Source organism: Equus przewalskii, chromosome 28 (assembly GCF_037783145.1).
Source record: "Equus przewalskii isolate Varuska chromosome 28, EquPr2, whole genome shotgun sequence".
Lineage (NCBI taxonomy): Eukaryota > Metazoa > Chordata > Mammalia > Perissodactyla > Equidae > Equus > Equus przewalskii.
Window position 1 is genome coordinate 38,464,475 of NC_091858.1, and position 23,973 is coordinate 38,488,447.

General features: G+C 47.6%; 1 protein-coding gene across 8 annotated transcripts in view; it reads left to right on the forward strand.

Moving 5' to 3' along the window:
- ERICH1 (glutamate rich 1) overlaps positions 1–23,973 on the forward strand; it is a 144,416-nt gene that overhangs the window by 112,623 nt on the left and 7,820 nt on the right. The window contains exon 8 of one of the 8 annotated variants that reach the window (XR_011534266.1): positions 7,281–10,207. The exons of the other annotated variants lie outside the window; for them this stretch is intronic. The gene's annotated coding sequence lies outside the window, so the exon portion shown is untranslated. Of the gene's footprint in view, positions 1–7,280; positions 10,208–23,973 lie in introns of those variants that run through there. 8 annotated transcript variants of the gene reach the window in all.

Below are 23,973 nucleotides of genomic sequence, written 5' to 3' on the forward strand. Positions count from 1 at the left end.
AGCAGCTGGATTTGGGTCGAGTTATTGGACTTCTCTAAAACTCACTTTCCTTATGTGGAAAAAAGCGGTGGATCATTATCGTCCCTCAGAAGGCTTGACAGGAATTAAATGAAATAACATAGGTGCACGCCTGGCCCATGGAAGATGCACAATAAAAGTTTGTTGAAAATACCACATGAAATTAAGGTTCTCAGAGGCTGGGAGAGCTAACTTCTCCCATTTCGGGATGAGAGGAGAAAGAACGATCGATTATTCAAGCATATTATGTATTTGGCCCTTCCATCCTATAAGGTAAGTATTATGTGCAATTTACAGTTGAGAAATCTGAGGCTCAGAGGGCTTGGGTGAATTACCCAAGGTCGCAAGCAAGTAAATGACCAAATATAGACTCAGACCCAAGTCTGCTGTTGTCCCTTGTCAGATCTTCCTAGGAGTCACGACCTTGGCTGACGCCAGGTATCCGACACTGCTTCCATCTCCGTCCAGCTGGAGCCCCACAAGGCAGAAGCGAGGCCCACCACGGAGGAAGAAACTATGCGTCAGGCACCCTGCTGGGTGCTTAGATAGTAAACTGAATTATACTCTCCTCCTGCGAAGCGGAGCTGGGATCTTCTTTCAGGAGAGGGACCTGGCCGGTCCTCGCAGAGTTTACACCAAAATTATCCGAGAGTCTCTTCTCAGCAGAGGGGTCGCTGTGTCCCGAGCACCCTGACTTGCATTTTACGTGTGTCTGTTTAGCTTTGTACCGTTGCTCAGAACGTGCACTGGTGCTCTGAGCCCGGTGGCAGGCTCTCAGCTACGGTTTTGTTTATGTCTCAGAACTGGATTAATAAGTACCTGCTCGCCTGGAGCCGCCTGGAGCATCGACACCGCAGCAGCATCGGAAGCGGCTGCTCGCCCTGCTCTGCCGATGGGTGCAAGATGCAGCCAGCAAAGAAGGGGGGAGGTGTCAGGAAAGCTGCCCTGAGTCATTCTCTTTCAAGCTGCGCTCAAGTCCCCACTGTTTGAGTCTCAGAAAAATATTCAGAAAGGGGGCTTTTCTAAAATATCACAATTTCTAAACAGACTCAGACCTAATTACAGATGCAAACAGCGTTGTGCAATCTCTCTTTACGCTTCCTTAAGGCACCCTCAGAATCAGGCAGTCTTCCTGAGAAGGCCACAGAGAAGGCCAAGGTGGGCAGGAAGCGGTTCACACAGCTGGAAGATTTGTACCTACAGAGGGAAACAGTGAAGCATGAAGGGCATTCCTATCGCAGAGGGGATGGAAATGGAATAAAAATCACATTCCTTGTCAGGCAGAACATAAACGTCTTTAAAACAACATGGCTGTGATTTTATGGGACAGAAAAATCCGGACCATTCTTTCGAAATGGCATTTCTGCCGCAAACCTTTGAAGAATCACCGTAGCCCAAGGTGAAGACGACACCGCGTAACAGAAGGCCCAGCTGGGACGCACACATCCCCAGGTGGGAGAAAACGTAAGTCTCCTGAAAACTTCAGAAACGGGCTTAAAATTGTGCCCGTTCAGAAGCGGGTTTTGCGCACTTGTTACAGTGAGAGTAAGTTCCTGTCTAAAGATGAAGTCTGAGTTTTGTCCTTCATTATTTTTTAACACACTTGAGGTATAGTTCACGCAGTTAAAGTTTACAATTCAAAGGCTTTTCGTATGATCACAGAGTCGTGCAACCATCAATGAATTTTAGAGCATTTTTACTATCCCAAAGAAACCCCACACCCCTTAGACTTCGCCATCCACTCATACCTTATGCGCTCAGCCTCTGGCAACCCCTAATCTACTTTCTGCCACTACAGATTTGCCTGCTCTGGACATTTCATATAAATGGGATCATACAGTATGTGGTCCTTTGTGACTGGCTTCTTTCAGTCAGCATCACGTTTCAAGGTTTATTCATAGTGTAGCATGTGTCAGAGCTTCATTCTCTTTTATGACTGAGTAATATTCCATTGCATGAATATTCCACATTCTATTTATCTGTTCAATGGTAGTCATTGGGTTGTTTCCACTTTTTGGCTATTATGACTAATGCTGCTATGAACATTTGTGTAGAAGCTTTTGTGTGCACGTGTTTTCATTTCTCTTGGGTATACACCCAGGAGCAGAGTTGCTGGGTCATACGGTGACTCTACGTTTAGCTGTTGGGGACTGCCAGACTGTTTTCCAAAGTGGCAGCACCATTTCACATTCTCATCAGCAGGGTGCGCAATTTCATTGGTTTTATCTCAGTGATTCCAATTTCTCCACGTCCTTGTTGACACCTGATGTTACCTGTCTTCCTGATTATAGCCAACGGTGTTGGGACAACTAGGTACCCACACACAGAGGAGTGAATTTGGGCCCCTCCTTAAACTACATACAGAAATTAACTGAAAATGGACCCCAGATCTAAGTGTAAAACTCTTAGAAGAAAGCATGGGTGTAAACCCTCACCACCTTGGATTAGGCAACGGTTTCTCAGATTTGACACCAAAAGTACAAGTGACAAAAGAAAAAATAAATTGTAGTACATTAACATTAAAAACTTTTTTGTTGCAAATGATGTCAACAGCAAAGTAAGACAACGACCCACAGAATGGGAGAAAACATTTGCAAATCATATATCTAATGAGGAAGCGGCATCCAAATTATATAAAGAACTCATATAACTCAATAATACAAACACAAAACACCCCACTAAAAATTAGCAAAGGATTTGAATAGACATTTCTCCAAAGAAGATGTCTGGATGGCCAACAGGCACATGAAAAGATGCTCAACTTCATCAACCATCAGGGAAATGCAAATCAAAACCACAGTGAGACATCTCTTCACACACACTAGGAGTTTCTATTTCCTCTTGAGTCAGTTTTGGTAGTGTGTGTTTTTTTCTAGGAATTTTCCATTTCACTTAACCTTGCTGGCGTACAATTGTTGATAGTATTCACTTATAATCCTTTTTTATTTTTATAAGGTCATTATTTTTATAAGATGTCCCTCTTTTTCCTGAGTTTGGTAATTCAGTATCTCTTATTTCTAGTCAGACTAGCTAAAGGATTGTAATTTTGTTTATCTTTTCAAAGAAACAACTTTTGGTTTTGTTGATTTCTCTGTTGTTTTTCTATTCTCTGTTTCATTTATTTCTGCTCTAATCTTAAGTATTTCCTTCCTCCTTCTGGATTTGGGTTTAGTTTACTCTTCTCTGTCTAGTTTTTAAGGTGGAAAGTTAGATTATTGATTTGAGATATATGTTTTTAATTTATGCATTTATAGCTATAATTTTTCCTTTGAGCACTGGTTAGCTGCATCCCATACATTTTAGCATGTTGTGCTTTCATTTTCATTCATCTCAAGATTTTTTTAATTTCCCCTGTGATTTATTCTTTGACCCATTGGTTACTTAGGATGTATTGTTTAATTTCCACGTTTGTGAATTTCCCAAATTTCCTTCTATTATTTATCTATAGTTCTGTTGTACTCAGACAACATACTTTGTATTATTTCAGTCCCTTTAACTGTGCTGGAGTTTACTTTATGATGTGCCATGTGGTCAACCCTAGAGACGTGTCATGAGAAGAATGTGCATTATGATGTGCCATGTGGTCAACCCTAGAGACGTGTCATGAGAGGAACGTGCATTTTCCTGTTTGGGGAGAGAGTTCTGTAGGTGTCAGTTAGATCCAGTTTGAAAGCGTTGTTCAAGTCTTCTGTTTCCTTGTTGATCTTCTGCCTATTTGTCCTATTGGAAGTGGGGTATTGACTTTGTCAACAATTGTTGAATTGTCTATTTCTCCCTTCAATTCTGTCAGTTCATTTCATGCATTTTGGGGCTTCACTGTTAAGAGCATATAGGTTTATAATTGTTATATCTGCCTTATGAATTGACCTGTTTATTATTACAAAATGTCCCTCTTTATCTCCAGTAACATTTCTGTTTTAAAGTCTTTTTTTCGTGACGTGAATATAGTGTCTCTGTCTCTCTCATGGCTGCTGTTTGCATGGTGTATCTTTTCCCATTCTTTAGCTTTCAATCCATTTGTATTTTTTGAATCTGCACTGGGTCTCTGTAGACAGTATATCTATGAGACCCAGTGTACAGAAAACATATATATATGTTTTCCTTTATCCAATCTAACAATCTCTGTCTCTTAATTGAAATGTTCAGTTGATTCCCATTTAGTGTTATTATTGGTATAATTGGACTTATGTCTGCACTGTGCTTTTCATTTTCTACATCTTTTTTGTTGCTCTGTTTCTCCTTTACTGCCTTTTTTCATATTGATGGATATTTCCTAGTATAACAGTTTTATTCCTTTAATGACTTTATTTTACTGTTTTTTAAGTTGTTTTCTTAGTGGTTGTTCTAGGGCTTACCATATACACCTTAACACCAAAATCTGCTTCAGATTTGTACTCAGCTGCCACCAGTGGAGCACGGAAGCGTGACCCCGTGTACTCTGTCCAGAGACTTCTCTTTGTGCTGTTGTTATACATACTGCCTCTATCTATGTCACACACCCAACAGAACGTTGTTGTAACTGTTGTTTCGTACAATCTTAACCTCTTCAAGAGGCTGAGGGAAGGAAGGAGAGCGAGCGTGTATTGGTACGGTTCGCTCTATGAAACTCCTTATTTACCGTTTGATTCTGCGTGTCCCCCTGTGGTTGCTGGTGACCATCTCTGTCCTTCCCTTTCTCCAATACGGCTTCGTCCTGCTCGCCTCCTATGTGCAGCTATTTTCAAATATATTACGTCTCTATATGTTATAATCTAAATAATGCAATTCTATCCATGTTATTTTATGCAGTTATGTTTTCAATCAGTTAAGAGAGGAAAGGGGTAGAAACGTGCTCTTACCCCATCTTCATAACTACCTGCGTCGTAGCTTTACCACTCTCCTTGTCCCATCGTGTGGACTTGAGTGACTGTCTGGTGTCGCTTGCCTTCATCCTGCGGAACTTCCTAGTCTGTCTTGTAAGGAGACTCTGCAACAGATCCTCTTGGGTTTATCTGGAATGTCTTCATTTCCCTCCTGTCTTTGAAAGATACTTTTGCTGGACGTAAGATTCTCGATCCGTGGCTTCTACTTTTGGCGTGTTGAGTTGCTTCCGGTAGCTCAGGTGTTGATGCCACTGGGCTGCACTGGACGGGGCTGCGCAAGGAAAATCCGGGAAGGTTTAGAGCCTGCCCCTCATCCTGCTCTGAGAGCTCCTGAGCGGTGCAGCCTGGTGTTCGGGACGACCTTCCCACCCCAGGGCGGCCGTGATCCGAGAAGGCCCACCTGGGCCGGCTCTTCCCCTGGTTCTCTCTGTTAAACTTCGGGCTGGGCTGCTGTTGACTTGTCACCTCTGGTACCTTCGAGCTATCGGCACCTTCTCACGTGCTCCCTACCAAGGTCTCCATTGGTTCAGACACCTTTGAGCATGAAAATCTCCACAATTTGTTCCAAATAACATTGGTCCCCTTGGGCAGAGCCGTGGAGCTTCATCATTACAGTCGCCTCTCCCTGGCAGGACTCCTAGGCGCCTGCCCAGAAGCTGGCACAGGGCAGGGCCTGCTTCTCCTGAGTGGTCCCCGTGCCGTGAGCGCACTCTGAGGGTGTGGGCGGTAGCAGCCCCTGGTCCTTTCTGCTTGTCCTCTGGCACGGAACCTCTGCTCTACAAACGCCCTGGGGTAGGAGATCGAGGGCCCCAGTGTTCTTCGTCAGCCACACCTGGGGGGATGTCCACCCTATCAGCAGGGGTGTGGGGGAGGAGACTGGCCCTCCTCCTGTGCCCACCAGGAATAGAATTTCTGCACCCGAGGCTGGGAGAGGAGAAACACAGCTGGCCTGGCCCCCACCCCAAGCTGCGGTGGGGGACTCCATCTCTTGACCTCGTCTGTGCAGGGTGGAGTCCTGATCAGCTTCCCTGAGATGGACTCGCGGGGGGGCGGGTCATGGCTCAAACATCACGGACTCACTGTTCCTCCTGAGATTTCATTGACTCCCTGAGTGGATGTGTCTCCGTGGCTGTGTGACCTCAGGATGATTCCAGAGACTCTGAACGATTCCTGACGTAGTTGTGTCTGTTAAACAGTTGTTTTGGGAGTGACGCCCCTGTGCTCCAGCCCTTGCCTTTGGAAGCCCCCGGCAGGGCGCGTGCTGTGGGGGCTGCTGTCTGCGGTCCGTCTCAGTGGATGTGCTCCTGCGTCGCCTTTCCGACAACCAGCGGCCGGGACTTCCGGATGGTGCTTGGCGTTGTCGTCTAGGAGTCAGAACTGAGCAGAGTTTTCGTAGTTCGTGGTCACTGGCTGCTTGGTCTCTGCGGGAGCCCCGAGCGCTTTGCGAGGAGTCACAGCTTGTCTCCACCGCAGGCTCGGGAGACACACGTTCCTACCCCACTCGGTGGCCGAAGCCTGGAGCCGTCGACCAGCTGCCCAGATCTCTGGGAGTGGGAGGCGGGGCTGCCTGGGCTCTGCATGACCGCTGATGGCCCCACTCCAGCCTGGCAGGTGGCCTCCCAGCCGGGAGGGAGCAAGGAAGCCAGCGGCAGGAGCCGAGTGCAGTCTTGGGATCTGCCCAGCACCCTGAGTTCCGGGCGCTGCTCTTGGCAGTGGAGCAGATCCCAGGGGCCCCTGAGACCCACGGTCCAAGAGACTGCTCTCAGAGTCAGATGGTGCAGGCCAGGCAGAGGCGCCGGTGCAGGAGGAAAGCGAGGCGGGTCGGGAGACGGTACAACGTGGGGACGGTGGATGCCCCTCTGAGGACGCGCCGTGGGGCAGGTCTGAGGCTCGGGGATCTCGGTTCAGGGACTGGCCCAGCATTCGGGGGAGCCCCCTTCCCATGGGGCCTTTCATGGAGCAGCAGGTCCCTGAGGCCGGACGGTGCCTGCAGGAGCAGGCTGAGAGCTGGTCACACCAAGACTGCCCATGCGCCCTGACCCGCCCCTGCCTTCTGGAGCGTGTTTCCTAATCTGGAAGCTGGAGGAACATTCACCACCCTGTGGTCAGTGATGGCGGGATGGCCCGAGTCAGGTCCCCAGGTCCTCCATTGCCTCCTCGTTTTCTTTCCTCTGACCATTTGCTCCCACTTGCTCGCTCTCTCTCTCCCTCTGTCTCTGTCTCTCTGTCTCTCCATCTCTCTCTCCTTCTCTCTGTCTCTCTCTGTGTCTCTGTGTCTGTCTATCTCTCTGTCTCTCTGTCTTTCTCTCTGTCTCTCTCTGTCTCTGTCTCTCTCTTCTTCACTCTCTCTCTTTCTCAGTCTTGTGCTCACTCTACCTCTGGCTTCATTTGATTTTTCAGCTCAAATTCCCTAAGGAATGAACTGTGGTCTCTGTGTGTCAGTGCCAAATTCTGAGAAAGACGCTCTGACCGTCCCCACCTGGACTGGTTGTCCAGCCTGCGTCCATCAACTGCAGCCGGAAGACAAGCCTGTGTGGAACGAGTGGGAGCCTCGCTCAGCCCTGCAGCCACAGCCGGGCGCGAGCAGCTCTCGGAGGAGGCGCCTGCTGCACGGTGGCTGCAGTAGCCAGTCCTGGGTGAATTCACGCCCTCCCTCTCGCCGGCCCACCCTCATCCCCCAAACAAACATGAAAGTTAAATGCCACCAAGACCTGTGCCACCAGACAATACGTGGACGTAGAGAGATCATGGTTAACTATCGTGTTCTCAGTGTGGCTGTGCTTTTCAGGTTACGGAATTTCTTTAATTTGCACCTTTAAGTTTAATATTTAGGACTTAATAAATAAGTTATCCATACAGGGAAAAAAATTCCAGAAACACCATGTGCTCCTGTGCGTTTCTGGATGTGACGTGAAACATGCCCACCGGGCATCTTGCCAGGTAAGAAAGAGTCGTGCATGTCCCCCTGCAAGTCCCTGACATTTCCATCTTTAAGAAAACAACAGTCTAAGTCACCTGGAAAATCTCCCCTTGGTCATTAAAGAGGATCATTGTCTTAGCTTCTCTCTAATGCAGCATATTCACTAAAGAGAAAAACTAAATATTGACAGAAAACGGGCTGGAGATTGGCAACAATCTGTTCCATCAGAAGGTGAAAAGCTGCTTTCTGTCCGCTTCCCGCTGGTCGTTTCTCTCACCTGGGTGAAGTCCAAAGCAACAGAAGATGCAGGATCCTTCCTTACAACCACAATGCTGACTGAGCGTTCCCAAGTCACTTCCATCAGCGACGGGCGGTCGGCACTCGTCTCCCTCCGGCCCGTGGAGACTGACCCTTGCATTTGTGAACAGCTGGTGGAAGCCCGTCCCCACAGAGTCGCAGGCACCGTGTTCTGAGCACTGCCTTTTGCAGGAGGGGCATCAACTCCTTCAATCCTCGTGGAGACAGTGGCCGCCCCAGATACCGCTGCAATCGCTGGCCGGGTCATCGGCCTCATTTTTACACCAGAGGAAATGCAGCTGAGCAGGACGAGTCTTGTTACCTCCTTCTCCCCAGCAGTCGGCACCTATCTGTGGATCAATAAATGTTGAATTAAGATGAAGACGATTGAGCTCTCTCAACCAGATATTTCAGGAGTCCCAAGCAGATCTAAGACCAGTAAATAGGAGGAGGGATAAACTCCCACTGAACTGACCTGAAGCGCCGATTCAGCCAGGCGGGTCGGAACTGAGTTCATCTTCTCTCAACTGTGGCTTTTTGTGTGGTGAGTAACTGTCTTAGGAAAGACCAAGGGACCCGAGATTCAGCGATGCCGTCAACCCCACAGGCGAGGGAGAGCAGGGATTTCCAGTGACCATCCTCACCTGCCGACATCCTCACCGTCTGTCCCCCGGGATGGCTTGAATGCAGCCATTGGATGGGTTAGCACAAGCCCACGGCTCAGTCACATCCTCTCCTCTGCTAATAATGTGCTCCCAGACGGCTGCTCCTTGGCTCCACGCAGCCGAGGAGCTCCACTGGCGGGTGGGTCCCCTCCACACCGCCTCCCACCCGTCGCGAAGGATGCTCTCTTCAGATTAACCCGTCTCCACGTCAGCCCTGGTGTCTGGCACGGAGCTGGGCTCAGGAAACGTGTCGGATAAGTGAACGAATGGATTGAATGGACAAATGTTGACAGAACACTCCTTCGTACCTGCTGTTTAGTCCTACACGAAACACAGAAGGCAAATAAATCACAGTCTTTCCACGAAGTACTTAGAATTTGGAAGGGGACAAACACACGCCCAGCCATCAGCCTTGTTGACACCGTTAGCACCACCAGTCTGACAGATCTAACATGACGCCACCTGTGTGGCCCTGCCCCTGTCTACACAGATGCAAAGGGTCGTGGTGAAGCTGGAGTCAAGTGAATCCCACGTGCAAATGCTAACACACTCCGAGAACTGGGAGATTAAACATCTGTGGACACAGGACACCTCACCAGGTGGCGTTGGCTTAACAGAAATGAAGGTGGCGTTCCTTTCTCATTTCTGACAGGTCTGGTCCCGATTCTCAAAGTAAATGGATTTCGAACAGCCTGAGCCGTGGTGCCCCTTCCATCCCTCAGGCGGTTGAACGGCCATGTGCAGGTCCCCAGTGGAAACAGGTGCTCTCCACCACACTGGGACAGGGCGGCAGGGGGACTGGAGACAGCGAGCAACAAGGCACTGGATCCTCACAGAGAAATAGAGGATCTGAACACAGGTTTTCAGGAGTAAAGGGCCTGTGATTCCCTTGCAGAAATGAGCTGGTTTTCAGCAGGGACTGGAAGACCATCAGTGTTGCTGCTCCCGTCACTGAGGAGGCCGTCCTGTCATCTGCACGTTGGTGATGCCGGCACTTCCTGAAAATGCTACTGGAGTCGGTGGGATGGTTCACAACCACAGGATGCCCTCCCTCCAAGGACTCACCTACCTCCACCGCCTCCCACGTCACCTTTGACTTAGACCTGCTCCCTGGCACCTGCACCAAAACCAGCCCCACAGAGGTCCAGGCGCCCCAAGTTCCCCTCAGTGACACGAACAACTGAAAGTGAAAACTCTGAGGTAACACTGTTTGCTGAGAGAGAAGTCGCCTCTCTGGTCCTTGTTTCCATTTGTCAGTGGGATGGCAATACAGTTGTTCGAAATTCCCAGGGGTCGCCCAAGAAATAAAAACATTGTTTGGGCTGCAGGATCAGGGCCTGAGGATGCGGGTCTTTTATCCACAGACGTTAGATAATGAGGCTTTGAAAGGAAGCCCTGATTGATTGTCTGAACTAGCAAGAATCTTCTCGTCAGAGCAAAAGAAATGAAATGAGTAAGTGGATTTGGTCTTGGGAAAAATAAGCATCTTTCTCACTAACACGTGTGTAAGGAAGTACTCAATAGACGTTTGACAGAAGAATGAACGACCACTAAGTCGGCTCAGCACAGATTTAGAATTTTCAAACCAGTTGGGACTTTATTCAAGTTTGTCAGCTTTCCACAAAGGAGCAAAGGCACAAGCAATGAAGGCCGTGGAGGATCTTGGCCAAATATTTCACGATTCTTTCATTCATCAGTTTTGACCAGGATTTTATCACACATTTAACTTTGCATATTTTTTCCTTTATCAGTTTCCCAGATTGAGTCTTATAAATATTTAATTTCTGTTTTAAAAAATTTGGTTGTGTATAGACCACTATGTACTGGGGCTTTGGGGAGGGAAAAGGGAGAGAAAAAAAAGGAGGAATATTGGCAACAGATGATAACTTAGGGCAAATCTTCCCTGGCAAAAAAACAAAAAAATTGGTTGTATTTTATATATAAAATTTAATCAATTAGGCATTCTTGTAACTTAAATTTTCTCACTAAGAAGACTAATATATTTTGAATATGCCTTTGGTGCAATATTTTGGCTATACCTAACAAAAAATGCTCTACTTCACATTTGGAGTATTTTCCACTTCATACACATTTTATCTGTATAATGAGGTTTGTAATTCATCCTTTAAACAACATTTCCATTTTGTGCATTCTATATCTATTATGCACACATACACACAGATACTTTATTGGTCCACAGATTCCACTTACTGTCATCTCATTTTAAAGAAAAATTAGAAATTAAATGAAAATAAACCTTTTTACTTGGGTGAGTGAACATTAATAAAAGATACAACAAATGCAAAGATTTTAATCATCCATGGAAACAGGGCTTTGGGTAGCTGGGTAACATCTTTCAACCTCCGCTGGTTATTTTATTAGACAAACACTGATTCATGTTGAACCGCACGCTACCTTCAGTTCTCGCTCCACGTCGTTACAGCAGGCACTGGATCGTGCTGCCTTTGTGTTATTATTCTGTGTTACCATTGCCTTCGAGCCCTTTGTGTAGAACAAAAAGCTTGTATGTACCATCAACTGAAAAGATCCAATCTGGCTTATCCAAATGATCTCCATGGACCATAATGTTTTTGCTCTTCCCTCTTCTGATCCTAAGAAATTAAGTTGAAAGAGAAAAGAATGATGATAAGACAAAGCTACTTCTTCTATTTTTTGAGCATGAACGTCTGTCTGCAGGGATGTATTCGTTTGTACGTCTATTGGGATGAGTGATTTAAACGGGTCAGGAAGGTTTCGTTCCCGTGACTTTTGGTCATGGAACTGCAGACGGGTCTGGGCCTGACGCAGCCGTGGTCGTTGGGAACCTTCACCCTGTGGCGGCAGACTTCACCCAGGCGGCTCTGAGAAGCTTGGAGGACTCGGCTGCAGCAATAAAGCAGACTTTCCCCAAATCCCCACCCCGCAAGTGACGCCTCCCCGTCCTCCATGACTCAGCCCGCTCGGAGTCCATGGGACCGCGTCTGCGGTGTGGCCTTGTCTGGGTCAGTTCCGACTGCTATAACAAAGACCATAGACCCAGTTGCTTGAACCACAGACACGTACTTCTTAGAATTCTGGAGGCTGGAAGTCCAAGACCAAGGTGCCAACAGAGCCGGTGTCTGGTGAGGGCCGGCTTCCTGGTTCATAGATGAGTGACTTCTCTCCGTGTCCTCACATGGGGGAAGGGCAGGGAGCTCTCTGGGGGTCCTTTTACAAGGGCACTAATCCCATGATGGCGGCTCCACCCTCATGACCTGATCACCTCCCGAAGGCCCCACCCTCCTAACACCATCACATCGGGGGATTCAGTTTCGGCGGATGGACTTGAGGGGACACGATCATTGAGTCTACAGCAGCCTTGCACACGCCATGGGTTCCTGCTTTCTGTAACCCTGACATGAGGAGACTAGACGGGGGTCTCCAGGAGTCCTTCCCCATTGTTCCCATCACTCGACGGCCACAGGATTACTCTGCTTCTTCAGGAATAGCAGAGGCCAGGGATCCTACTGCATCCGCGGTTCCTGGGAGTCGAGCCCAGTTAGCTGCCAAGACTACAGCACATGGTCAGTTAGAACTTAATAAAACTAATGAAACCAGCTGTCTGGTGGCATCTTCTGTTGAAAGTACTGTGATCTGTCACTTGGTCGGTGACGGTGAGCTGGAGACGTTCTCAGTGCTTCACGTCTGTCGGTCGTTGTCAGCTTCAGAATAACCCCGTGGAGTTGTGACCATGATATTCCACGTTCTACGCATGAGAAAATCGTCATCGTCTTCCTCCTCTTTAACAAACTGTCAGGAATGAATGGAGAAGGAAGCTGATGTGGAACGTGGAAATCTCAAAGCGAAGCTGCAGGTGTCGTGGTCTCTCTTCTCAGTCATAGCTCTCCAGTTCTGAGCTTTCCTGCAGGTCATCCAGGGCTGCCGATGGGGTCTTACGCATGGCGACTGTTACTTGGGACTCTCTGTGCTAAAAAATAGAGTCCCTGGAATAACACTTTTGCAGAAAATCTGAGATTCTCCACACAGGGCGTTTCACCCTTGGGCCTTACACAGTGATTGCTTGTCCCTGTCTGGCAGCATAATCCTACCAGCAAACTGCATTTTAGAATAAACAATGCAGGGTGTTCGTGGCACGATTTTAATCTCCAAAAAGTCATTCTTAGGTCTAATTACATAAAAAGAAATTAAAATAAAATAAATAGCAGTTGAAACATAGTTTATCTTGGCCCAAAGAAAACAAACACACAAATCATTTGTCTCCCAAGTTGATAGAAGTCTGTACACATCACCCTGTCACACCTCTATTTTCTCGAAAATCACTCTGGGACACTCTCTATGTCCCCAACTTAAGATTAATTTTCTTGTGTCTTTTTGAATCAAACCAAAATGTCTTTGGGAACATTTGTAGGCACTGTCTAGAATTTTGCAGGTAGTAATCCTCAATCTTCACAAAGAAGGGAGTCAAACATAGAAACATCTCCAAGTCAGAGGAGATAATGCCAGTAGCTTTTCAAATCAGGGCACCCGAAAGGATGGAAAAAATATATATACAGAGCTTAAAGTGTGGGGCATAATGACACTTATTTTTCCTAGGTAAATTATCATATTAACTGCCTTCTAAAAATCTATTTGACGATAAAGGAATTGGTTTTCACAACAATCAACTCCAATCTCTGTGATCTGGGCTGTCAACATGAAGATCAACTTGCAATAGCTGAATATGTACTTAACTGCAAGGCCTTTTATTTTAGGAAGTGAAAGCCATGCTTGCCACTTTTTCTATTGGGAAAAAGACGTTGTGGTCTTTTGGTAAGTGGGTAATTTTGGGAGAAAGGGTTTTACATTATTTTCAAAGCATTTTTCAAACAGATGCTAGTTCTATACAAACGCAAATCAACCAGAAAATTAAATAAATTAGAAGATCAACCTCTGTTTTGTTGACAGGAACTGACCTATTAATTTGCCATTCGCAGACAAACGTGCTGCTGAATATTTGTTTCATTCCATTAGATATCAGAGCGTTAAGCTAAGTGGCATAAATACATTTCAGTAGGATTGTCTCCTTGGTACACCCTCTTTCATCTGCTAATTGATTTACACATCCTGGAAGCCACACGGCTCCACAGTCGAAGAATCCATGAAATGTGACTCTAAGGACAGACCTTCATCCACGGCCGCCAGGCCTCTGCAGTTGTTGTGTGTAGGTCTGCACCTGGGATCCGAACCCACGAACCCCAGGCCACCAAAGCAGACCACACAAACTCAACCGCCATGCCACTAGGCCGGCCCCTGGTCTTAGTTCCTTTTCTAATGACTATTTCCTAAGTCAGTGTTCCTTGGTTTCCCTGGCTTGCGTAGGGCCTGTGCTTCCTCCAGGACTCGGACAGACAGAGGCCTTCTTCACGCTTCCCATGGTTCTCGGCTCGCTGCGGATATTGAAGACCAAGGCATGAAGAGGTGTTTGGCAGGATTGGGGGCCTGCTGCCCAGCGGCCCTACATGGCGTGATGGAAGTGACCAGTTCCCTTGCTGGGGGACGCCCAACGTGGAGTCCCCCTCCTGGCTAGTTAGTAGCCCAGAGAGGGTGTGTCGTCTCTGGTCTGTCTGGGTGGCACCGTGGGAGCACAGGGGACGGAGGAGGTGGGGTCTTGTCATTCAGCAGGTGGGTCCTCGTCACCCCTTGGCCCGCCCCAAGCCAGGCCCTGCTGTCCTGGGCCCCTGTGTTTCGGTCGGGGCTCAGGCTGACCCCCGCGTAGGCTGGGCAGGTGCCTGGTGCCTGCCCCCCACAGACCTCCCGACTCCTCAGGCCCACGCGCTCCAGGGCCTCTCGTTTCTGAGCATTCCTGGCTCCCGAAGGGACCGCCCGCCTCCTGGCTTCCCCACCAGGAACGCTCAGGCTTCATGGTCCTTGCTCGAGGCCAGCTCCTCTGCCCTGTCCCTTCCAACTTCCTGTTTGGCTGACGCTCCTGTCCTCCAGCTCCTCGAGGTTTCTGGTGTTTTTGTTATTGTGGTTGTGGCCTTTTTCTGCCTTTGTAATTACTTTATTGTCATTTTGATTGGATGGGGGACGGAGCAGAGAGAGGAAGCCTCAGTCTCTCAGCCCTTTGGCAGAAAGACGTGACTGGTGGATAAAAGATACTCGTTGACCAGTGACGACATGGTCCCTGGGCGTTTACTAGCAAGTACTGGGGTACCAGCTTGAGCCTAACCCAGCATCAGGCAACTTGTCACTGGAACTAAGGTGAGGCTTTCGGGAACAAATTGGCATGACATCGTGTTTTTGTTGTTCTTGTCATTACTGGCTGATAAAGAACCTAGAAGAAAATTTTGATAAAGTTCTAGAAGAAAACCAGTGTTGTTGGCAGGAGACCAAGACAGTGACCACTGGGTCTCTCTCAACCTGTGGTGTCTCTGTCTGGCGCCCAGACCAGGTCTGAACCCCAGGGAGGGAGGCAGAGAAGACGTCTTCATGTGATGGCAGAGCACAGGCTGCTCTGCTGTGGTACCAGAGACGGTAAGACCTGGGAGTGGGTCCCCATGCCACATGAGGCCATGACAACAGTTCAGGGCTCTCCAAGCGGTATCTGTCTTTCTGTGGACATCGGCCTTCTCACAGAGGTCATTGGTGGTGGGGAGACACTGCTCCAAGGGCCTTCCTGGTCAGTGGACACCAGTGAGGCGCCCAGGGCGGCCAAAGAGAGCAGCTGTGTGAGGAGGGCAGCATGCCCGAAATGTTTCCTCCAGGTTCTCCAGCACCTACGGAGTCAGGAGACCACAGGCCTTGAGTATTTCTGCCTCCGTACACGCTTTCTTTACCCTTGTCTGGAAGCTCTCTGCATCCTTCTGCACTCACCCTCCCAAACCCAAATCATCCCAATCTTTCCTGTCTCCTCTGTTCAGGAGAATCTCTCTTCTCTCTAAAATCATGGAATCGGCCCATAAAGTAGCAGAACTGGGAGAGACTTAGAGACAGTCTTGTCCACTGTTTTTAGTAGCAGATCTCAGCCTGAAACTTGACAAAGCTCCCAATATTGGTGAAATTGGTGTCATGTCGTGTTGGCAGAGACGAGATGTGTGGAGCAAAAAGGTAAAGAAAGCTGGAGAAGTCGGAGAAGCCGGCGGGGCTTCACGTGGTTTGAAAGGAGAAGAAGGCTGCAGGTGTTGTAGAAAGTGTGTGTGTGGTGGGGGTGGGGACACAGAGGACGAGGAAAGGAAGAGGAGGAGGAAGAAGAGGTGGTTCGTTTTTATTGTGCACTGTAAATAGAGTTTCCTCCTGGGATTTCGAGAGAGGCTTCAGGAGAGATTTACTTGGCCCTTCTTTCATCCTTGTTGGTAAATTGGAAGCTCCCTGTGGGCTCTGACTTTGTTGGGTCTCGGGGTCTTGCTGGTGCTACTTCTGCTCGTCCATCTCCTCCAGCCTCGGCTGCCAGGCGCATCACAGCCTTCCGTCATGGTTCCTTGAAGACCTGCTGCTCACTCGAGTATGAATCCATTGACGGGCTCGTGCCTCATCCACTGCCATCCCTTGAGCAGAGACATATATTAATGTGCTCGACTCTCAGCGCAGAGTCTCTGGAACGTGGAGGGTCTGCCTCACTGGTGTCCTCTCTGATAGATCCGTGTCACAAGCACACATGATCTTCCATCACTTAGAGAAAGACACGAACATTTTGAAGACCATCTCGCTCTGTTATTCTCTGCCTTTATAACATAAATAAATTACACTTTGGGAACACTTGCTCTGGTAGTGGCGTCTGTTGGGTCTGTTGTTTGCTGGGTGAGAGGTGCTGCGTGGAGTTGGCCGAGGGTCTCGTCCAGCACAGGGGGGTTCTGAGGGCTCACGTCAGGCTCAGCTTTTGGATGGAACTCAGTTCCTCACACTTGTAGGACTGAAGGCCCCGTCTCCTCACTGACGGTCCCAGGGGCCCCTCTCTGCTCCTTGAGGCCACCTGCACTCCATCCCACATGCCCCCAATCCCAGAAGCCAGCGATGTGTGCGGCGTCCGTCTCAGGCCTTGAGCCCCTGGCTTCCCTTTCGCCGCCGCTGGGGGGGCTCTGCTTTCAGGGCGCCTGTGATTAGATGAAGCCCCTGATCGTCCCCCTGCTGCCATTCGACTTAACATAATCTCTGAGCAACACCGGGTGGGGACAGTGACGGGGCCATCCTAACGTCTACCTGTCACAGAAGCCATTACCGTCCCCAAGCAGAGGGACAAGGAGGGGAAGTGACCCCGGGGCCCACTGAGGGCTGGAGCTGCATTGTGGAGGGGCGTTTCCTGGGCCAGAGACACGTTCAAGGAGGCAGCAGGGAGGAGAGGCCCTGGCCTTCCTCCTGCCTTCACTGTCCATCCAACAGGAAGCCGGCCGGCTGGAGACGGGGGAGGCGGTCCAGGAGTCGGCCTCCGGTGGAGCAGGTGATGGAAAGAAGAGTGAACAACGCACGAGGGTGAGAAGGCAGAGAATGAGTGGCTCACTCGGCATTTTCTTGCTCTTATAAGTGCAACTTTTTCCTCCATTTATAACTTCTAGTTTGCCAGCTGGCTCCAGAGTATTTTCGTCACTCCAGAAGGCAGCCTTGGGCCCATTACGCAGTCACTCCCCGTCCCCTCTCCTGTCTCTGTGGATTTGCCTACTCTGGATGTTTCACATAAGCAGGATAATATAATACGTGGCCTTTTGTGTCTGGCTTCTCTCACTTAACATGGTGTCTTCATGGTTCATCCATGTGTGGTGCGTATCAGTATTTCATTTCCTTTTGTGGCTGAATGGCATTCCACTGAATGGGTGGGCCACATCATGTTTATCCATGCGTCAGCTGATGGACACTTGAGTTGTTTCCACTTTTGACCACAGCGAATAATGCTGCCATGAACATCCATGCACAGCTTTTCCTTTGAACACCAGTTTTCAGTTCTTTGAGGTGAACCCAAAAGTGGAATTGCTCGGTCAAATGGGAGTTCCATGTTTAACTTACCGAGAAATTGTCACACTTGTCCGCAGCAGAGGTAACTCTTTACAGGCCCTCCAGCCACACACGAGGCTTCCAATTTCTCCACATCCTCACCAACACTCACTATTTTCCTTTTTAAAACAGTATAAACGATGGGGCCGGCCCCGAGGCCGAGCGGTTGAGTTCACTCGCTCTGCTTCGACGGCCCAGGGTTTGCCCCGTTTGCATCCTGGGCACGTACATGGTGCTGCTCATTAGTCCACATTGAGGCAGCGTCCCACATGCCACAATTAGGGGGACCCACAACTAAAATATACAACTATGTGCTTGGGGGATTTGGGGGAAAAGCAGAAGAAAAACCCAAAAAGAATGTAAACGTCCTATTGGGTGCGAAGTGGTATCTCGTGGTTTTGATTTGCATTTCCTGACAGCAATGATTTTGAGCATTTTTCATGTGCCCGTTGATCACTTGCAAGTCTTCTTTGTAAAAATGTCTATTCAGATCCTTTGCCGGTTTTTAATTGGGTGTCTGTCTTTTTGTTGGGTTTTAAGAGTTTTTGTGTATTCCAGATCCTAGACCCTTATCAGACACATAGTTTGCAAAGATTTTCTTCCATTCTGTGGGTTGTCCTTTTACTTCTTCATTTGTGTCCTTTGAAGCATAAAGTTTTTATTTTCATGAAGTCTAATTCATCCTTTTTTTCTCTTGTTGCCTGTGGTTTTGGTATCATATCTAAGAAACTCTTGCCGAATTCAAGGTCATGAAGATTTATCCCTATGTTTTCTTCTAAGAGTCTGATGGTGTCAGCACTTATATTCAGGGTTTTGATTCACTTCGAGTTAAGTTTTGTGTACAGTGTGAGGTAAGGGTCTAACTTCACTGGTTTGCACCTGCATGTCCAGGTGTCCCAGCACATTTGATGAAAAGACAGTTCTTCCTCCCATTGAATGGTCTTGCACCCTATCGAATATCCCAATATGCATTTCAGAGCCTGCAGATCGCTTTAGCTCCTCCTTCCTAATTGTTATGCTCTATTTTCTTTCTTTTATCCAATTGCACACACTGATGCCTCCAGTATAATGTTCTGTAATAGTGGTGGAACTGAGGATTTTGACTTTTTCTTGATTTCAGTGAACGTACTCTATTAGGCATGAGAATTGATTTTATATTGGATATATTTTCTAATAGTAAGGAAATATTAATCTATTTCATTTTATTGTGTTATTTTAAAGAATGTTGTAAAAATACTACTACAGCAACAAGAATTTTAGAATTACTGGTACAATGAGCTACATTGGTAGATGCTCCTTGATGGAGCTGTCCTCGTATTCCTGGTTACCTCACATTGCTGTTTTTTTTAAAAAAAGATTTTTTATTTTTCCTTCTTCTCCCCAAAGCCCCCCAGGACATAGTTGTATATTTTTAGTTGTGGGTCCTTCTAGTTGTGGCATGCGGGACGCCGCCTCAGCATGGCCTGATGAGTGGTGCCATGTCCGCACCCAGGATCTAAACTGGAGAAACCCTGGGCCGCCGAAGCGGAGCGTGTGAACTCAACCACTGCCATGGGGCCCACCCCCAGCATTATTTTCACTGTGCTGCTGAACTTTGCTTCAATGCTGGACTTATCTTTTGTGTGTTGACATTGGTGATAACCTGTAGTTTTCTTTCTGCTGCAGTCTTTCCAGGTTTTGGTCACTAATGTTAAATTCACTTTCTAGAAAAAATTGGAAGTTTACCTTCTTTTCTAGCACTCTGTAAACGTTGTTAAAGTGTTGGAATTATCTGCTGTTGAAAGTTAGTTACGATTCCCCAATGACGGTGAGGAGTGGAATAGTTCTCAACAGTTTTCTCTTTTTTTCTTACAAAGTGGTCAATTTAGATTTTCTATTTCTTTTGAGGTCCATTTGGTTCATTTTTCTTAGAAAAGTAATCATTTCATCTAGGATTTTGTTTTGGACTGAATGTTTGTGTCCCCACAAAATTGCCACGTTGACTCCTAACCCCCAAGGTGATGGTCTTTGCATTGGGGCCTTTGGGGTGATTAGGTCACTAGGTGGAGCCACCGTCATGGGATTGTTTGCTCATAAAAGAGACACAGAGCCGGGTTCCTCTCTGCTGTCCACCACGTGAGCACACAGCGAGAAGTCTGCCACCTGGAAGAGGGTCCTCACCTGGCCGTGCTGACACCTGATCCCAGACTTCCAGCCTCCAGAGCTGTGAGCAATAAACATCTGCTGTTTGTAAGCCGCACAGTCTGTGGTGATTGTTACAGCCGCCCAAATGCACTGAGACACTTTGTTTGGCTAATACATCGGCCAGGTCATTAGACGTGGTTAGTCACAGCCACCATGAAGGGACCCAAGGACGAACGAAGAGGATCCCTGAGGTTGAAGGACAGGGAGGAAAAGAATCAGAGCCGCATCCTTACGGGGTCAGCACCAGGAACAGAGCCGTGAATCCGGAGAAGACAGTTCATCTTCTGATTCCAAAATAAAATTTCTCTATACGTTTTTAACACAGTCTAGGGGGAAATTTTTAATGAGAAACCACAGGTTAAACCAGGACAGTTATTTATGACTTTCTGATTCCCCAAAAAGGTTGAAGTAAAAACAGAAATTCTTCTTATCCAAATGGGGTCAAGGTTAGCTGTATAGGAGCCAAGATGCAGAGTCAGAAGTAAGGACAGAGCACCAGCGAATACCATGTGGCCAGGAAAAATGATTCAAGGCCTACAGTCTTTCAAAATATGTGGGTTTTGGGGGGCCAGCCCTGATGGCCTAGCGGTTAAAGTTCGGTGCTCCCACCGCTTTGGGGGCCCCTGTTCACTTCCCAGTGACAGAACCATGAAACCCGTCTGTCAGTTGCTGTGCTGCAGTGGCTCATGTAGAAGAAGTAGAAGCACTCACAACTAGGACATACGGCCACGCACTGCGGCTTTGGGGAGGAAAAAAAGGAAGGTTGGCAACAGATGTTAGCTCAGGATGAGTCCTTCTCAGCAAAAATAAATAATAATAATGTGGTTTTTTCATCTCCTGTGTGAGTCCCTCTGTCTGTTGCTTCTGCGGGGCGGCTGCTTCTGTTCAAGGACAGAGTTGCTCCTGACTTCGCCTGAGCTGCTGGCCAGCATCTCTGGACTCGACTCTTCTCTCTGACAGGAAGTGACGTGAATCACAGGCATTCGGCGTGCTGTTACTCACTGATACTCATAATATCACACAGTTTATGGATGACGGCAGGACAGGTGGTGGTACCAGGGGACCGCCGTTCCACGGAGGAATTCAGACTTCCCTGTGATGTAATCGTGGAAGTGAGTTCAATATCATTGCAATCCGATTGGTCTGCGAGGACCCTGAGTCAGCCTGTGGGTAACTGATCGAATCCACAGTCACGCCAGCAGGGCCAGGGTGTAAACATTGTGCAGGGTAGGAATGCCCGTCTCAGACACACAGGCTGAGAGACGGATCCGCCTGAGGCTCTGGGTTGTTTTCTTTACTGTGTGTATTTTCTATTCTTGTTGGTTTGCTTCCTCTCAGGAGCTCACAGCGTCACTGTCATCTGTCCTCGGAAGTCTCCTCTCCTTCATGATTTCTTCCTCTTTGCTCTTGGCTGTGCTCCCTTCTCAGCTGGTTGTGGCTCCACCTGTCGTGTACTTGAGATCCCTCCTTAAACGTCCGTGTGGAATGTCAACTCCATAAGGCCAGGGATTTTAATCTGTCTCATCCACTCCCGGTCACAGCATCTTGAACAAAGTGTAAATGCTCAGTGTTTGTTGAGTGGCTGCGTGGTGTTTGATGTTGGGTGTGTTAATTTCATAAACAGCATTGTGCAATTAACTCCACCCTTTTTTCACTCTTTTTCTCTCTGTTGTAAACGTCTATCCATTTGCTATGTGGACATCTAGGTGGCTGCTTCCAGCAGCTGCTGAGGACACCATGCAAGGTACTCACCGCTTTTGCCCATTCCTCCTGCCACTGGCAGGCACATAGCTTCCCTCCGGTGCCTCCTACCACACCCGCACCATGATAAATGTCCTCCGATGTGTCCCCTTAAGGACCTGTGCCAGATTCCTCCTGAATTGCTGCCAGCTGACTGCCAGAAGCTTCTCCACACCACTATCCTCACCAACACTTGACAGGACACAACTTTCCAGGTTTTCAACACTGATAGATGCAGAGTGGTGTCTCACTGGTACCGAGTGCCCGTTTCTCTGATTCTGGGGACTGTGAGAAACTCCACGCCGTGGAGCACTCGTGGCTCCTCTTCTGTGGCTGCTGTGTTCGTTTCCTGCAGCCGCTGTAGCAACTCGCCCCAGATGCAGTGATGCAACACGACACACACTTACTCTGCTGCAGTCGAGGCTGGAAGCCTGGACATGGTCCGCAGGGCTGCTTCCCCGGGAGGCTCTGGGCAGAAGCTGCTTCCTGGACTTTTCCAGCTTCCAGACACAGCTGCACTCCTGAGCTCGTGGCCCTGCCTCTCTCTGCCTCTGTTTCTGCCCTCACATCTCCTTTTCTGTCCCTGCCACCCTCTTATAAGGACCCTCGTGATGACACTGAACCCACCCAGACAGTCCAGGATGATCTCCCATCTCAACTCCTTAATCACAGCTGCAAAGTCCCAGTGGCCACGTGAGACACAGTCACAGATTCCCGACATCAGGACCTGGACGTCTGGGAGCGGGGGTGTCATCATTCTTCCGCCAGAAATGCCTTTCCATATCATTTTCAAATTTTTCTGTTGGGTTTCCTGTCTTTTTCTTGATGATTTTCAGGAGCTCCTGGTGTATTTTAATATAATATAATCCTGGTTGTTTGAAATATTGCAAATATCTTCTCTCTACATGGCCTAGGTTTATGAACTCCATCCACAGTGGACTCATGGATATAAATCATTAATGTTGACATAAGATTCTACCCTTTTTTTTTAACTTTATGGATTGTGCTTTGGGATTCTTGTTTAAAAATCTTTCCCCGCCTACGAAGATCCTTACTATGATCGTCCTAGTTCCATTTTTAACATTTAAGAACTAGCCCATTTGGAGTCCATCTTTGCACTAATGTCGTAATGTCGGCACTGGTTCTATTTTTATCCATACAGTGATTTTCTCAACACCTCTGACTAAATGAACCACTACTTTCCCCTCGCTTTGAGATGTCTTCTGTGTAATTTTCTGGGTCACTTTTTGAAATCTCCTTGTTCTATTCAGCTGTAAAAATGTTCCTATGTCAGTACTGAATTTTTAAAAAAAGATTTTTGTCATTGAAATTTTAAAACAAATATGCTAGAAGAGAGACTAGTATGAACACCCCCATGTGTCCACACCCAGATTCAACGACAATCGGTCTTTACTCACACTGTTATTTGATTCTACGACTTTGTATTATGACTTAGTGTTGGGTAGTAAGGTCATCTTCCCTCCTTTTTCTCCTTTTGAAAGAGGTCACTGTCTCTATTAACAGGCATTTCTGCTTTCATATAAGTTTAGAATATGTTTATATTAATTATAATACATATAATATATATTATAATATATATTATATAATAATCATATATTAATATGTTATATTAATATGTTCATATAAGTTTAGAATGTGTTGAGGTCATCAAAAAATCCAGCTGGAAGAGGAAAATTCATAGCTTGCAATGCTTATAATAATAACAAAACAAGAATGACTCCGAATAGATTAATTAGGCATCCGACTCAAAAACCTGGAAAACGTGGGGCTGGCCCCGTGGCCGAGTGGTTAAGTTCGCGCACTCCGCTGCAGGCGGCCCAGTGTTTCGTTGGTTCGAGTCCTGGGCGCGGACATGGCACTGCTCATCAAACCATGCTGAGGTAGCGTCCCACATGCCACAACTAGAAGGACCCACAACAAAGAATATACAACTATGTACCGGGGGGCTTTGGGGAGAAAAAGGAAAAAATAAAATCTTAAAAAAAAAAAAAAAAACCTGGAAAACGTACAACAAAATAACCTCGAGGGAAGCAGAAGGACGGGGTTAAAGACAAAAGCAGAGCTCACCCAGGGAAAAGGGACGATGGCAGAAGCAACAAATAAATTACTAAGCCCATTCTTTGAAACATAAAGATAAATCAGGAGCTGATGTTGTCAAGAAGACAAGGTGAGAACACAGACACACAACGCGAGGAACGACGAGGGGGAAATGACTTCAGAAACGCATGGAACGAAAGCGTCACATGAGGCCGTGCGCCCAGACTTCTTCATCAACCTGACATCTGTCTGGGCTGCTGGGCTGTGT